Raw genomic sequence first — 17,719 nt, 5'->3', positions numbered from 1 at the left:
ATTGCAACTATAGGTAGATAGAGCACAGTTTATCATCTATTTCTCGGTCCTGATTCTCTGGAAGGTAAACTTTTATACAGGCCATATTTCGTGTGCTCTCCTGCAAAACAATGTAATTGGAAGCATGACATAGATTTTCACATAGTATACAGGCAAATAATTAGCAGCTATAGCTGTATTGAGCATAGTTTATAATCTTTTTCTCGGTCCTGATTGTCTGGAAGGTATACTTTTTAGCGGGCCAACCTTCGTGTGTTCTCCTACAAAACAATCTAATTGGATGCATAACATAGTTTTCCAAATAGATTACAGGCAAATAATAACAACTATGGGTTAATAGAGCATAGTTTATAATCTTTTTCTCAGCTCTTATTGTTTGGAAGGTATACATTTATGCAGGCCAACCTTCGTGTGTTCTCCTGCAAAACCATCTAATTGGATGCATAGCATAGATTTTCACATAGTTTACTGGCAAATAATTAGTACTATAGGAGGATAGAGCAGTGTTTATAATTTTTTTCTCGGTCCTTATTCTCTGGAATGTAATCTTTCATACACGCCAATCTTCGTGTGCTCTCCTGCAAAACAATCTAATTGTATGCATAACACAGATTTTCACATAGTTTACAGGCAAATAATTAGCAACTATAGGTGGATTGAGCATAGTTTATAATCCTTTTTCGGCTCTTATTGTCTGGAAGGTATACATTTATGCAGGACAACCTTCGTGTGTTCTCCTGCAAAACAATCTCATTGGATGCATAACATAGATTTTCACATAGTCTACAGGCAAATAATTAACAACTATCGGTGGATAGAGCACAGTTTACAATCTTTTTCTCGGTCCTAACTCTCTGCAAGGTATACTTTCATACAGGCCAACCTTCGAGTGCTTTCCTGCGAAACAATCTAAGTGGATGCATAACACAGATTTTCACATAGTTTACAGGCAAATAATTAGCAACTGTAGGTGGATTGAGTATAGTTTATAATCTTTTTTCGGCTCTGATTTTCTGGAATTATACTTTTATGCAGGCCAACCTTCGTGTGCTCTCCTGCAAACAATCTAATTGGATGCAGTACACAGATTTTCACATAGTTTACAGGCAAATAATTAGCAACTATAGGTGGATAGAGCACAGTTCATAATCTTTTTCTCAGTCCTGATTCTCTGGAAGGTATACTTTTATACAGGCCAACCTTCGTGTGCTCTCTTGCAAAACAATCTAATTGTATGCATAACATAGATTTTCACATAGTTTACAGGCAAATAATTAGCAACTATAGGTGGATAGAGCACAGTTCATAATCTTTTTCTCAGTCCTGATTCTCTGGAAGGTATAGTTTTATACAGGCCAACCTTCGTGTGCTCTCCTGCAAAACAATCTAATTGTATGCAGAACACATTCACATAGTTTACAGGCAAATAATTAGCAACTATAGGTGGATTTAGCATTATAATCTTTTTCTCGGCTCTTATTGTCTGGAAGGTACACTTTTATGCAGGACAACCTTCGTGCGTTCTCCTGCAAAACTATCTCATTGGATGCATAACATATATTTTCACATAGTTTACAGGCAAATTATTCGCAACTATACGTTGATAGAGCACAGTTTATAATATTTTTCTCGGACCAGATTCTCTGGAAGGTATACCATTATACAGGCTAACCTTCGAGTGCTCTCCTGCAAAACAATCTAAGTGGATGCATAACATAGATTTTCACATAGTTAACAGGCAAATAATTAGCAACTATAGGTGGAAAGAGCATAGTTTATAATATTTTTCTCGGTCCTGATTGTCTGGAAGGTATAGCTTTGTACAGGCCAACCATCGTGTGATCTTCTGCAAAACAATCTGATTGGATGCATAACATAGATTTTCACATAGTTTAGAGGCAAATAATTAGCAACTACAGGTGGATTAAACATACTTTATAATCTTTTTGTTGGTCCTGATTGTCTCGAAGGTATACTTATATTCAGGCCAACCATCGTGTGCTCTTCTGCAACACAATCTAATTGGATGCGTAACATGGATTTTCACATAGTTTACAGGCAAATAATTAGCAACTATAGGTGGATAGAGCACAGTTTATAATCTTTTTCTCGGTCCTTATTCTTTGGAAGGTAATCTTTTATACAGGCCAATCTTCGTGTGCTCTCCTGCAAAACAATCTAATTGTATGCATAACACAGTTTTTCACATAGTTTACAGGCAAATAATTAGCAACTGTAGGTGGATTGAGCATAGTTTATAATCATTTTTCGGCTCTGATTTTCTGGAAGGTATACTTTTATGCACGTTATCTTAGTGTGTTTTCCTGCAAAACAATCTAATTGAATGCATAACATAGATATTCACATAGTTTACAGGCAAATAATTAGCAACTATACGTGTATTGGGCATAGTTTATAATCTTTTTCTCTGTCCTGATTGTATGGAAGGTATACTTTTATGCGGGCCAACCTTGGTGTGTTCTCCTTCAAAACAATCTAATTGGATGCATAACATATATTTTCAAACATTTTACAGGCAAATAATTATCAACTATAGGTGGATAGAGCATATTTTATAATCTTTTTCTCGGTCCTGGTTGTCTGGAAGGTATACTTTTATACAGGCCAACAATCATTTGTTCTCCTGGAAAACAATCTAATTGGATGTATAATATAGATTTTCACATAATTTGCAGGCAAATAATTAGCAACTATAAATGGATAGGGCATAGTTTATGATCTTTTTCTCGGCTCTTATTGTCTGCAAGGTATACTTTTCTGCAGGCTAACGCTGTTGCGTTCTCCTGCAAAACAATTTAATTGGATGCATAACATAGATTTTCACATAGTTTACAGGCAAATAAATTGCAACTATAGGTAGATAGAGCACAGTTTATCATCTTTTTCTCGGTCCTGATTCTCTGGAAGGTAAACTTTTATACAGGCCATATTTCGTGTGCTCTCCTGCAAAACAATGTAATTGGAAGCATGACATAGATTTTCACATAGTTTACAGGCAAATAATTAGCAACTATAGGTGTATTGAGCATAGTTTATAATCTTTTTCTCGGTCCTGATTGTCTGGAAGGTATACTTTTTAGCGGGCCAACCTTCGTGTGTTCTCCTACAAATCAATCTAATTGGATGCATAACATAGTTTTCCAAATAGATTACAGGCAAATAATAACAACTATGCGTGGACAGAGCATGGTTTATAATCTTTTTCTCAGCTCTTATTGTTTGGAAGGTATACATTTATGCAGGCCAACCTTCGTGTGTTCTCCTGCAAAACCATCTAATTGGATGCATAGCATAGATTTTCACATAGTTTACAGGCAAATAACTTGCAACTATAGGTGGATTGAGCATAGTTTATAATCTTTTTCTCGGTCCTGATTGTCTGGAATGTATACTTTTACAGGCCAACCTTCGTGTGTTCTCCTGCAAAACAATCTAATTGGATGCATAACACAGATTTTCAAACAGTATACGGGCAAAAAAACACAACTATGGGTGGATAGATCATAGTTTATAATCTATTTCTCGGCTCTTATTATTTGGAAGGTATACTTTTATGCAGGCCAACCATCGTGTGTTCTCCTGCGAAACAAACTAATTGGATGCATAACATAGATTTTCACATAGCTTACAGGCAAATAATTAGCAACTATACGTAGATAGAGCACAGTTAATAATTTTTTTCTCGGTGCTGGTTCTCTGGAATTTATACTATTATACACGCCAATCTTCGTGTTCTCTCCTGCAAAACAATGTAATTGTATGCATAACACAGTTTTTCACATAGTTTACAGGCAAATAATTAGCAACTATAGGTGGATTAATATTATAATCCTTTCTCGGCTCTTATTGTCTGGAAGGTATACTTTTATGCAGGCCAACTTTCGTGTGCTTTCCTGCAAAACAATCTAAGTGGATGCATAACATAGATTTTCACATAGTTAACAGGCAAATAATTAGCAACTGTAGGTGGAAAGAGCATACATTATAAGTTTTTCTCGGTCCTGATTGTCTGGAAGGTATACTTTTATACAGGCCAACCATCGTGTGCTCTTCTGCAAAACAATCTAATTGGATACATAACATAGATTTTCACATAGTTTACAGGCAAATAATTAGCAACTATAGGTGGATTAAGCATCGTTTATAATCTTTTTCTCGTTCCTGTATTATTTGCCTGTTAACTATGTGAAAATCTGTGTTATGCATACAATTAGATTGTTTTGCAGGACAGCACACGAAGATTGGCCTGCATAAAAGTATACCATCCAGACAATCAGGACCGAGAAAAAGATTATAAGCTATGCTCTATCCACCTATAGTTGCTAATTATTTGCCTGTAAACTAAGTGAAAATGTATGTTATACATCCAATTATACAGGCCAACCCTCGTGTGCTCTCCTGCTAAACACTCTAATTGGATGCATTACACAGATTCCCACATAGTTTACAGGCAAATAATTAGCAACTATAGGTGGATAGAGCACAGTTTATAATCTTTTTCTCGGTCCTTATTCTTTGAAAGGTAATCTTTTATACAGGCCAATCTTCGTGTGCTCTCCTGCAAAACAATCTAATTGTATGCATAACACAGATTTTCACATAGTTTACAGGCAAATAATTAGCAACTGTAGGTGGATTGAGCATAGTTTATAACCTTTTTTTCGGCTCAGATTTTCTGGAAGGTATACTTTTATTCAGGCCAATCTTAGTGTGTTCTCCTGCAAAACAATGTAATTGGATGCATAACATAGATATTCACATAGTTTACAGGCAAATAATTAGCAACTATAGGTGTATTGAGCATAGTTTATAATCTTTTTCTCTGTCCTGATTGTCTGGAAGGTATACTTTTATACAGGCCAACAATCATTTGTTCTCCTGCAAAACAATCTAATTGGATGTTTAATATAGATTTTCACATAATTTGCAGGCAAATAATTAGCAACTATAAGTGGATAGGGCATAGTTTATGATGTTTTTCTCGGCTCTTATTGTCTGCAAGGTACACTTTTCTGCAGGCCAACGCTATTGCGTTCTCCTGCAAAACAATCTAATTGGATGCATAACATAGATTTTCACATAGTTTACAGGCAAATAAATTGCAACTATAGGTAGATAGAGCACAGTTTATCATCTTTTCCTCGGTCCTGATTCTCTGGAAGGTAAACTTTTATACAGGCCAGATTTCGTGTGCTCTCCTGCAAAACAATGTAATTGGAAGCATGACATAGATTTTCACATAGTATACAGGCAAATAATTAGCAACTATAAGTGTATTGAGCATAGTTTATAATCTTTTTCTCGGTTCTGGTTGTCTGGAAGGTATACATTTATGCAGGACAACCTTCGTGTGTTCTCCTGCAAAACAATCTCATTGGATGCATAACATAGATTTTCACATAGTCCAAAGGCAAATAATTAACAACTATCGGTGGATAGAGCACAGTTTACAATCTTTTTCTCGGTCCTAAGTCTCTGCAAGGTATACTTTCATACAGGCCAACCTTCGAGTGCTTTCCTGCGAAACAATCTAAGTGGATGCATAACACAGATTTTCACATAGTTTAAAGACAAATAATAAGCAACTATAGGTGGAAAGAGCATACTTTATAATCTTTTTCTCAGTCCTGATTGTCTGGAAGGTATACTTTGATTCAGCCCAACCATCGTGTGCTCTTCTGCAAAACAATGTAATTGGATGCATAACATAAATTTTCACATAGTTTAGAGGCAAATAATTAGCAACAATAGGTGGATGGAGCATAGTTTATAATCTTTTTCTCGGCCCTGATTCTCAGGAAGGTATACTTTTATACAGGCTAACCTTCGTGTGTTCTCCTGCAAAGTAATCTAATTGGATGCATAACACAGATTTTCACATAGTATACAGGCAAATAGTTAGCAACCATAGGTGGATAATGCATAGTTTATAATCTTTTTCTCGGTCATTTAATATTTGCGTGTAAACTATGTAAAAATCTATGTTATGCAATCAATCAGATTGTTTTGCAGGAGAACACATGAAGGTTGGCCTGCATAAAAGTATACCTTCCAGACAATTAGGACCGAGAAAAAGATTATAAACTATGCTCTATCCACCTATAGTTGCTAATTATTTGCCTTTAAACTATGTGAAAATCTATGTTATACATCCAATTATACAGGCCAATCCTCGTGTGCTCTCCTGCAAAACACTGTAATTGGATGCATTACACAGATTTTCACACACTTTACAGGCAGATAATTAGCAACCATAGGTGGATAGAGCATAGTTTATAATCTTTTTCTGGGTACTGTATTATTAGCCTGTAAACTATGTGAAAATCTATGTTATGCAATCAATTAGATTGTTTTGCAGGAGAACACATGAAGGTTGACAAGCATAAAAGTATACCTTCCAGACAATCTGGACCGAGAAAAAGATTATGAGCTTTGCTCTATCCACCTTTTGTTGCTAATTATTTGCCTGTAAACTAAGTGAAAATGTATGTTATACATCCAATTATACAGGCCAACCCTCGTGTGCTCTCCTGCTAAACACGCTAATTGGAGGCATTACAGAGATTTCCACATAGTTTACAGGCAAATAATTAGAAACTATAGGTGGATAGAGCATAGTTTATGACCTTTTTCTCGGCTTTTATTATCTGCAAGGTATACTTTTATGCAGGCCAACCTTCGTGCATTCTCCTGCAAAACAATCTAATTGGATGCATAACATAGATTTTCACATAGTTTACAGGCAAATAAGTAGCAACTATAGGTGAATAGAGCACAGTTTATAATCTTTTTCTCGGTCCTTATTCTCTGGAAGGTAATCTTTTATACAGGACAATCTTCGTGTGCTCTCCTGCAAAACAATCTAATTGGATGCATAACATAGATTTTCACATAGTATACAGGCAAATAATTAGCAGCTATAGCTGTATTGAGCATAGTTTATAATCTTTTTCTCGGTCCTGATTGTCTAGAAGGTATACTTTCTAGCGGGCCAACCTTCGTGTGTTCTCCTACAAAACAATCTAATTGGATGCATAACATAGTTTTCCAAATAGATTACAGGCAAATAATAACAACTATGGGTTAATAGAGCATAGTTTATAATCTTTTTCTCAGCTCTTATTGTTTGGAAGGTATACATTTATGCAGGCCAACCTTCGTGTGTTCTCCTGCAAAACCATCTAATTGGATGCATAGCATAGATTTTCACATAGTTTACTGGCAAATAATTAGTACTATAGGAGGATAGAGCAGTGTTTATAATTTTTTTCTCGGTCCTTATTCTCTGGAATGTAATCTTTCATACACGCCAATCTTCGTGTGCTCTCCTGCAAAACAATCTAATTGTATGCATAACACAGATTTTCACATAGTTTACAGGCAAATAATTAGCAACTATAGGTGGATTGAGCATAGTTTATAATCCTTTTTCGGCTCTTATTGTCTGGAAGGTATACATTTATGCAGGACAACCTTCGTGTGTTCTCCTGCAAAACAATCTCATTGGATGCATAACATAGATTTTCACATAGTCTACAGGCAAATAATTAACAACTATCGGTGGATAGAGCACAGTTTACAATCTTTTTCTCGGTCCTAACTCTCTGCAAGGTATACTTTCATACAGGCCAACCTTCGAGTGCTTTCCTGCGAAACAATCTAAGTGGATGCATAACACAGATTTTCACATAGTTTACAGGCAAATAATTAGCAACTGTAGGTGGATTGAGTATAGTTTATAATCTTTTTTCGGCTCTGATTTTCTGGAATTATACTTTTATGCAGGCCAACCTTCGTGTGCTCTCCTGCAAACAATCTAATTGGATGCAGTACACAGATTTTCACATAGTTTACAGGCAAATAATTAGCAACTATAGGTGGATAGAGCACAGTTCATAATCTTTTTCTCAGTCCTGATTCTCTGGAAGGTATACTTTTATACAGGCCAACCTTCGTGTGCTCTCTTGCAAAACAATCTAATTGTATGCATAACATAGATTTTCACATAGTTTACAGGCAAATAATTAGCAACTATAGGTGGATAGAGCACAGTTCATAATCTTTTTCTCAGTCCTGATTCTCTGGAAGGTATAGTTTTATACAGGCCTACCTTCGTGTGCTCTCCTGCAAAACAATCTAATTGTATGCAGAACACATTCACATAGTTTACAGGCAAATAATTAGCAACTATAGGTGGATTTAGCATTATAATCTTTTTCTCGGCTCTTATTGTCTGGAAGGTACACTTTTATGCAGGACAACCTTCGTGCGTTCTCCTGCAAAACTATCTCATTGGATGCATAACATATATTTTCACATAGTTTACAGGCAAATTATTCGCAACTATACGTTGATAGAGCACAGTTTATAATATTTTTCTCGGACCAGATTCTCTGGAAGGTATACCATTATACAGGCCAACCTTCGAGTGCTCTCCTGCAAAACAATCTAAGTGGATGCATAACATAGATTTTCACATAGTTAACAGGCAAATAATTAGCAACTATAGGTGGAAAGAGCATAGTTTATAATATTTTTCTCGGTCCTGATTGTCTGGAAGGTATAGCTTTGTACAGGCCAACCATCGTGTGATCTTCTGCAAAACAATCTGATTGGATGCATAACATAGATTTTCACATAGTTTAGAGGCAAATAATTAGCAACTACAGGTGGATTAAACATACTTTATAATCTTTTTGTTGGTCCTGATTGTCTCGAAGGTATACTTATATTCAGGCCAACCATCGTGTGCTCTTCTGCAACACAATCTAATTGGATGCGTAACATGGATTTTCACATAGTTTACAGGCAAATAATTAGCAACTATAGGTGGATAGAGCACAGTTTATAATCTTTTTCTCGGTCCTTATTCTTTGGAAGGTAATCTTTTATACAGGCCAATCTTCGTGTGCTCTCCTGCAAAACAATCTAATTGTATGCATAACACAGTTTTTCACATAGTTTACAGGCAAATAATTAGCAACTGTAGGTGGATTGAGCATAGTTTATAATCATTTTTCGGCTCTGATTTTCTGGAAGGTATACTTTTATGCACGTTATCTTAGTGTGTTCTCCTGCAAAACAATCTAATTGAATGCATAACATAGATATTCACATAGTTTACAGGCAAATAATTAGCAACTATACGTGTATTGGGCATAGTTTATAATCTTTTTCTCTGTCCTGATTGTATGGAAGGTATACTTTTATGCGGGCCAACCTTGGTGTGTTCTCCTTCAAAACAATCTAATTGGATGCATAACATATATTTTCAAATATTTTACAGGCAAATAATTATCAACTATAGGTGGATAGAGCATATTTTATAATCTTTTTCTCGGTCCTGGTTGTCTGGAAGGTATACTTTTATACAGGCCAACAATCATTTGTTCTCCTGGAAAACAATCTAATTGGATGTATAATATAGATTTTCACATAATTTGCAGGCAAATAATTAGCAACTATAAATGGATAGGGCATAGTTTATGATCTTTTTCTCGGCTCTTATTGTCTGCAAGGTATACTTTTCTGCAGGCTAACGCTGTTGCGTTCTCCTGCAAAACAATTTAATTGGATGCATAACATAGATTTTCACATAGTTTACAGGCAAATAAATTGCAACTATAGGTAGATAGAGCACAGTTTATCATCTTTTTCTCGGTCCTGATTCTCTGGAAGGTAAACTTTTATACAGGCCATATTTCGTGTGCTCTCCTGCAAAACAATGTAATTGGAAGCATGACATAGATTTTCACATAGTATACAGGCAAATAATTAGCAACTATAGGTGTATTGAGCATAGTTTATAATCTTTTTCTCGGTCCTGATTGTCTGGAAGGTATACTTTTTAGCGGGCCAACCTTCGTGTGTTCTCCTACAAATCAATCTAATTGGATGCATAACATTGTTTTCCAAATAGATTACAGGCAAATAATAACAACTATGGGTGGACAGAGCATGGTTTATAATCTTTTTCTCAGCTCTTATTGTTTGGAAGGTATACATTTATGCAGGCCAACCTTCTTGTGTTCTCCTGCAAAACCATCTAATTGGATGCATAGCATAGATTTTCACATAGTTTACAGGCAAATAACTTGCAACTATAGGTGGATTGAGCATAGTTTATAATCTTTTTCTCGGTCCTGATTGTCTGGAATGTATACTTTTACAGGCCAACCTTCGTGTGTTCTCCTGCAAAACAATCTAATTGGATGCATAACACAGATTTTCAAACAGTATACGGGCAAAAAAACACAACTATGGGTGGATAGATCATAGTTTATAATCTATTTCTCGGCTCTTATTATTTGGAAGGTATACTTTTATGCAGGCCAACCATCGTGTGTTCTCCTGCGAAACAAACTAATTGGATGCATAACATAGATTTTCACATAGCTTACAGGCAAATAATTAGCAACTATACGTAGATAGAGCACAGTTAATAATTTTTTTCTCGGTGCTGGTTCTCTGGAATTTATACTATTATACACGCCAATCTTCGTGTTCTCTCCTGCAAAACAATGTAATTGTATGCATAACACAGTTTTTCACATAGTTTACAGGCAAATAATTAGCAACTATAGGTGGATTAATATTATAATCCTTTCTCGGCTCTTATTGTCTGGAAGGTATACTTTTATGCAGGCCAACTTTCGTGTGCTTTCCTGCAAAACAATCTAAGTGGATGCATATCATAGATTTTCACATAGTTAACAGGCAAATAATTAGCAACTGTAGGTGGAAAGAGCATACATTATAAGTTTTTCTCGGTCCTGATTGTCTGGAAGGTATACTTATATACAGGCCAACCATCGTGTGCTCTTCTGCAAAACAATCTAATTGGATACATAACATAGATTTTCACATAGTTTACAGGCAAATAATTAGCAACTATAGGTGGATTAAGCATCGTTTATAATCTTTTTCTCGTTCCTGTATTATTTGCCTGTTAACTATGTGAAAATCTGTGTTATGCATACAATTAGATTGTTTTGCAGGACAGCACACGAAGATTGGCCTGCATAAAAGTATACCTTCCAGACAATCAGGACCGAGAAAAAGATTATAAGCTATGCTCTATCCACCTATAGTTGCTAATTATTTGCCTGTAAACTAAGTGAAAATGTATGTTATACATCCAATTATACAGGCCAACCCTCGTGTGCTCTCCTGCTAAACACTCTAATTGGATGCATTACACAGATTCCCACATAGTTTACAGGCAAATAATTAGCAACTATAGGTGGATAGAGCACAGTTTATAATCTTTTTCTCGGTCCTTATTCTTTGGAAGGTAATCTTTTATACAGGCCAATCTTCGTGTGCTCTCCTGCAAAACAATCTAATTGTATGCATAACACAGATTTTCACATAGTTTACAGGCAAATAATTAGCAACTGTAGGTGGATTGAGCATAGTTAATAACCTTTTTTTCGGCTCTGATTTTCTGGAAGGTATACTTTTATTCAGGCCAATCTTAGTGTGTTCTCCTGCAAAACAATGTAATTGGATGCATAACATAGATATTCACATAGTTTACAGGCAAATAATTAGCAACTATAGGTGTATTGAGCATAGTTTATAATCTTTTTCTCTGTCCTGATTGTCTGGAAGGTATACTCTTATACAGACCAACAATCATTTGTTCTCCTGCAAAACAATCTAATTGGATGTTTAATATAGATTTTCACATAATTTGCAGGCAAATAATTAGCAACTATAAGTGGATAGGGCATAGTTTATGATGTTTCTCTCGGCTCTTATTGTCTGCAAGGTATAGTTTTCTGCAGGCCAACGCTGTTGCGTTCTCCTGCAAAACAATCTAATTGGATGCATAACATAGATTTTCACATAGTTTACAGGCAAATAAATTGCAACTATAGGTAGATAGAGCACAGTTTATCATCTTTTCCTCGGTCCTGATTCTCTGGAAGGTAAACTTTTATACAGGCCAGATTTCGTGTGCTCTCCTGCAAAACAATCTAATTGGATGCATAACATAGATTTTCACATAGTTTACAGGCAAATAAGTAGCAACTATAGGTGAATAGAGCACAGTTTATAATCTTTTTCTCGGTCCTTATTCTCTGGAAGGTAATCTTTTATACAGGACAATCTTCGTGTGCTCTCCTGCAAAACAATCTAATTGGATGCATAACATAGATTTTCACATAGTATACAGGCAAATAATTAGCAGCTATAGCTGTATTGAGCATAGTTTATAATCTTTTTCTCGGTCCTGATTGTCTAGAAGGTATACTTTTTAGCGGGCCAACCTTCGTGTGTTCTCCTACAAAACAATCTAATTGGATGCATAACATAGTTTTCCAAATAGATTACAGGCAAATAATAACAACTATGGGTTAATAGAGCATAGTTTATAATCTTTTTCTCAGCTCTTATTGTTTGGAAGGTATACATTTATGCAGGCCAACCTTCGTGTGTTCTCCTGCAAAACCATCTAATTGGATGCATAGCATAGATTTTCACATAGTTTACTGGCAAATAATTAGTACTATAGGAGGATAGAGCAGTGTTTATAATTTTTTTCTCGGTCCTTATTCTCTGGAATGTAATCTTTCATACACGCCAATCTTCGTGTGCTCTCCTGCAAAACAATCTAATTGTATGCATAACACAGATTTTCACATAGTTTACAGGCAAATAATTAGCAACTATAGGTGGATTGAGCATAGTTTATAATCCTTTTTCGGCTCTTATTGTCTGGAAGGTATACATTTATGCAGGACAACCTTCGTGTGTTCTCCTGCAAAACAATCTCATTGGATGCATAACATAGATTTTCACATAGTCTACAGGCAAATAATTAACAACTATCGGTGGATAGAGCACAGTTTACAATCTTTTTCTCGGTCCTAACTCTCTGCAAGGTATACTTTCATACAGGCCAACCTTCGAGTGCTTTCCTGCGAAACAATCTAAGTGGATGCATAACACAGATTTTCACATAGTTTACAGGCAAATAATTAGCAACTGTAGGTGGATTGAGTATAGTTTATAATCTTTTTTCGGCTCTGATTTTCTGGAATTATACTTTTATGCAGGCCAACCTTCGTGTGCTCTCCTGCAAACAATCTAATTGGATGCAGTACACAGATTTTCACATAGTTTACAGGCAAATAATTAGCAACTATAGGTGGATAGAGCACAGTTCATAATCTTTTTCTCAGTCCTGATTCTCTGGAAGGTATACTTTTATACAGGCCAACCTTCGTGTGCTCTCTTGCAAAACAATCTAATTGTATGCATAACATAGATTTTCACATAGTTTACAGGCAAATAATTAGCAACTATAGGTGGATAGAGCACAGTTCATAATCTTTTTCTCAGTCCTGATTCTCTGGAAGGTATAGTTTTATACAGGCCTACCTTCGTGTGCTCTCCTGCAAAACAATCTAATTGTATGCAGAACACATTCACATAGTTTACAGGCAAATAATTAGCAACTATAGGTGGATTTAGCATTATAATCTTTTTCTCGGCTCTTATTGTCTGGAAGGTACACTTTTATGCAGGACAACCTTCGTGCGTTCTCCTGCAAAACTATCTCATTGGATGCATAACATATATTTTCACATAGTTTACAGGCAAATTATTCGCAACTATACGTTGATAGAGCACAGTTTATAATATTTTTCTCGGACCAGATTCTCTGGAAGGTATACCATTATACAGGCCAACCTTCGAGTGCTCTCCTGCAAAACAATCTAAGTGGATGCATAACATAGATTTTCACATAGTTAACAGGCAAATAATTAGCAACTATAGGTGGAAAGAGCATAGTTTATAATATTTTTCTCGGTCCTGATTGTCTGGAAGGTATAGCTTTGTACAGGCCAACCATCGTGTGATCTTCTGCAAAACAATCTGATTGGATGCATAACATAGATTTTCACATAGTTTAGAGGCAAATAATTAGCAACTACAGGTGGATTAAACATTCTTTATAATCTTTTTGTTGGTCCTGATTGTCTCGAAGGTATACTTATATTCAGGCCAACCATCGTGTGCTCTTCTGCAACACAATCTAATTGGATGCGTAACATGGATTTTCACATAGTTTACAGGCAAATAATTAGCAACTATAGGTGGATAGAGCACAGTTTATAATCTTTTTCTCGGTCCTTATTCTTTGGAAGGTAATCTTTTATACAGGCCAATCTTCGTGTGCTCTCCTGCAAAACAATCTAATTGTATGCATAACACAGTTTTTCACATAGTTTACAGGCAAATAATTAGCAACTGTAGGTGGATTGAGCATAGTTTATAATCATTTTTCGGCTCTGATTTTCTGGAAGGTATACTTTTATGCACGTTATCTTAGTGTGTTCTCCTGCAAAACAATCTAATTGAATGCATAACATAGATATTCACATAGTTTACAGGCAAATAATTAGCAACTATACGTGTATTGGGCATAGTTTATAATCTTTTTCTCTGTCCTGATTGTATGGAAGGTATACTTTTATGCGGGCCAACCTTGGTGTGTTCTCCTTCAAAACAATCTAATTGGATGCATAACATATATTTTCAAATATTTTACAGGCAAATAATTATCAACTATAGGTAGATAGAGCATATTTTATAATCTTTTTCTCGGTCCTGGTTGTCTGGAAGGTATACTTTTATACAGGCCAACAATCATTTGTTCTCCTGGAAAACAATCTAATTGGATGTATAATATAGATTTTCACATAATTTGCAGGCAAATAATTAGCAACTATAAATGGATAGGGCATAGTTTATGATCTTTTTCTCGGCTCTTATTGTCTGCAAGGTATACTTTTCTGCAGGCTAACGCTGTTGCGTTCTCCTGCAAAACAATTTAATTGGATGCATAACATAGATTTTCACATAGTTTACAGGCAAATAAATTGCAACTATAGGTAGATAGAGCACAGTTTATCATCTTTTTCTCGGTCCTGATTCTCTGGAAGGTAAACTTTTATACAGGCCATATTTCGTGTGCTCTCCTGCAAAACAATGTAATTGGAAGCATGACATAGATTTTCACATAGTATACAGGCAAATAATTAGCAACTATAGGTGTATTGAGCATAGTTTATAATCTTTTTCTCGGTCCTGATTGTCTGGAAGGTATACTTTTTAGCGGGCCAACCTTCGTGTGTTCTCCTACAAATCAATCTAATTGGATGCATAACATTGTTTTCCAAATAGATTACAGGCAAATAATAACAACTATGGGTGGACAGAGCATGGTTTATAATCTTTTTCTCAGCTCTTATTGTTTGGAAGGTATACATTTATGCAGGCCAACCTTCTTGTGTTCTCCTGCAAAACCATCTAATTGGATGCATAGCATAGATTTTCACATAGTTTACAGGCAAATAACTTGCAACTATAGGTGGATTGAGCATAGTTTATAATCTTTTTCTCGGTCCTGATTGTCTGGAATGTATACTTTTACAGGCCAACCTTCGTGTGTTCTCCTGTAAAACAATCTAATTGGATGCATAACACAGATTTTCAAACAGTATACGGGCAAAAAAACACAACTATGGGTGGATAGATCATAGTTTATAATCTATTTCTCGGCTCTTATTATTTGGAAGGTATACTTTTATGCAGGCCAACCATCGTGTGTTCTCCTGCGAAACAAACTAATTGGATGCATAACATAGATTTTCACATAGCTTACAGGCAAATAATTAGCAACTATACGTAGATAGAGCACAGTTAATAATTTTTTTCTCGGTGCTGGTTCTCTGGAATTTATACTATTATACACGCCAATCTTCGTGTTCTCTCCTGCAAAACAATGTAATTGTATGCATAACACAGTTTTTCACATAGTTTACAGGCAAATAATTAGCAACTATAGGTGGATTAATATTATAATCCTTTCTCGGCTCTTATTGTCTGGAAGGTATACTTTTATGCAGGCCAACTTTCGTGTGCTTTCCTGCAAAACAATCTAAGTGGATGCATAACATAGATTTTCACATAGTTAACAGGCAAATAATTAGCAACTGTAGGTGGAAAGAGCATACATTATAAGTTTTTCTCGGTCCTGATTGTCTGGAAGGTATACTTATATACAGGCCAACCATCGTGTGCTCTTCTGCAAAACAATCTAATTGGATACATAACATAGATTTTCACATAGTTTACAGGCAAATAATTAGCAACTATAGGTGGATTAAGCATCGTTTATAATCTTTTTCTCGTTCCTGTATTATTTGCCTGTTAACTATGTGAAAATCTGTGTTATGCATACAATTAGATTGTTTTGCAGGACAGCACACGAAGATTGGCCTGCATAAAAGTATACCTTCCAGACAATCAGGACCGAGAAAAAGATTATAAGCTATGCTCTATCCACCTATAGTTGCTAATTATTTGCCTGTAAACTAAGTGAAAATGTATGTTATACATCCAATTATACAGGCCAACCCTCGTGTGCTCTCCTGCTAAACACTCTAATTGGATGCATTACACAGATTCCCACATAGTTTACAGGCAAATAATTAGCAACTATAGGTGGATAGAGCACAGTTTATAATCTTTTTCTCGGTCCTTATTCTTTGGAAGGTAATCTTTTATACAGGCCAATCTTCGTGTGCTCTCCTGCAAAACAATCTAATTGTATGCATAACACAGATTTTCACATAGTTTACAGGCAAATAATTAGCAACTGTAGGTGGATTGAGCATAGTTAATAACCTTTTTTTCGGCTCTGATTTTCTGGAAGGTATACTTTTATTCAGGCCAATCTTAGTGTGTTCTCCTGCAAAACAATGTAATTGGATGCATAACATAGATATTCACATAGTTTACAGGCAAATAATTAGCAACTATAGGTGTATTGAGCATAGTTTATAATCTTTTTCTCGGTTCTGGTTGTCTGGAAGGTATACATTTATGCAGGACAACCTTCGTGTGTTCTCCTGCAAAACAATCTCATTGGATGCATAACATAGATTTTCACATAGTCCAAAGGCAAATAATTAACAACTATCGGTGGATAGAGCACAGTTTACAATCTTTTTCTCGGTCCTAAGTCTCTGCAAGGTATACTTTCATACAGGCCAACCTTCGAGTGCTTTCCTGCGATACAATCTAAGTGGATGCATAACACAGATTTTCACATAGTTTAAAGACAAATAATAAGCAACTATAGGTGGAAAGAGCATACTTTATAATCTTTTTCTTAGTCCTGATTGTCTGGAAGGTATACTTTGATTCAGCCCAACCATCGTGTGCTCTTCTGCAAAACAATGTAATTGGATGCATAACATAAATTTTCACATAGTTTAGAGGCAAATAATTAGCAACAATAGGTGGATGGAGCATAGTTTATAATCTTTTTCTCGGTCCTGTTTGTCTGGAATGTATACTTTTATACAGGCCAACCTTCGTGTGTTTTCCTGCAATACAATCTAATTGCATGCATAACACAGATTTTCACATACTTTACAGTTAAATAATTAGCAACTATAGGTGGATATAGCACAGTTTATAATCTTTTTCTCGGCCCTGATTCTCAGGAAGGTATACTTTTATACAGGCTAACCTTCGTGTGTTCTCCTGCAAAGTAATCTAATTGGATGCATAACACAGATTTTCACATAGTATACAGGCAAATAGTTAGCAACCATAGGTGGATAATGCATAGTTTATAATCTTTTTCTCTGTCATTTAATATTTGCGTGTAAAC

This window comes from Schistocerca nitens, chromosome 2 (genome assembly GCF_023898315.1).
Source record: "Schistocerca nitens isolate TAMUIC-IGC-003100 chromosome 2, iqSchNite1.1, whole genome shotgun sequence".
In the NCBI taxonomy this organism is placed as follows: Eukaryota; Metazoa; Arthropoda; class Insecta; order Orthoptera; family Acrididae; genus Schistocerca; species Schistocerca nitens.
The sequence above is the reverse complement of the archived record's forward strand: the minus strand, read 5'-3'. Positions refer to the sequence as shown.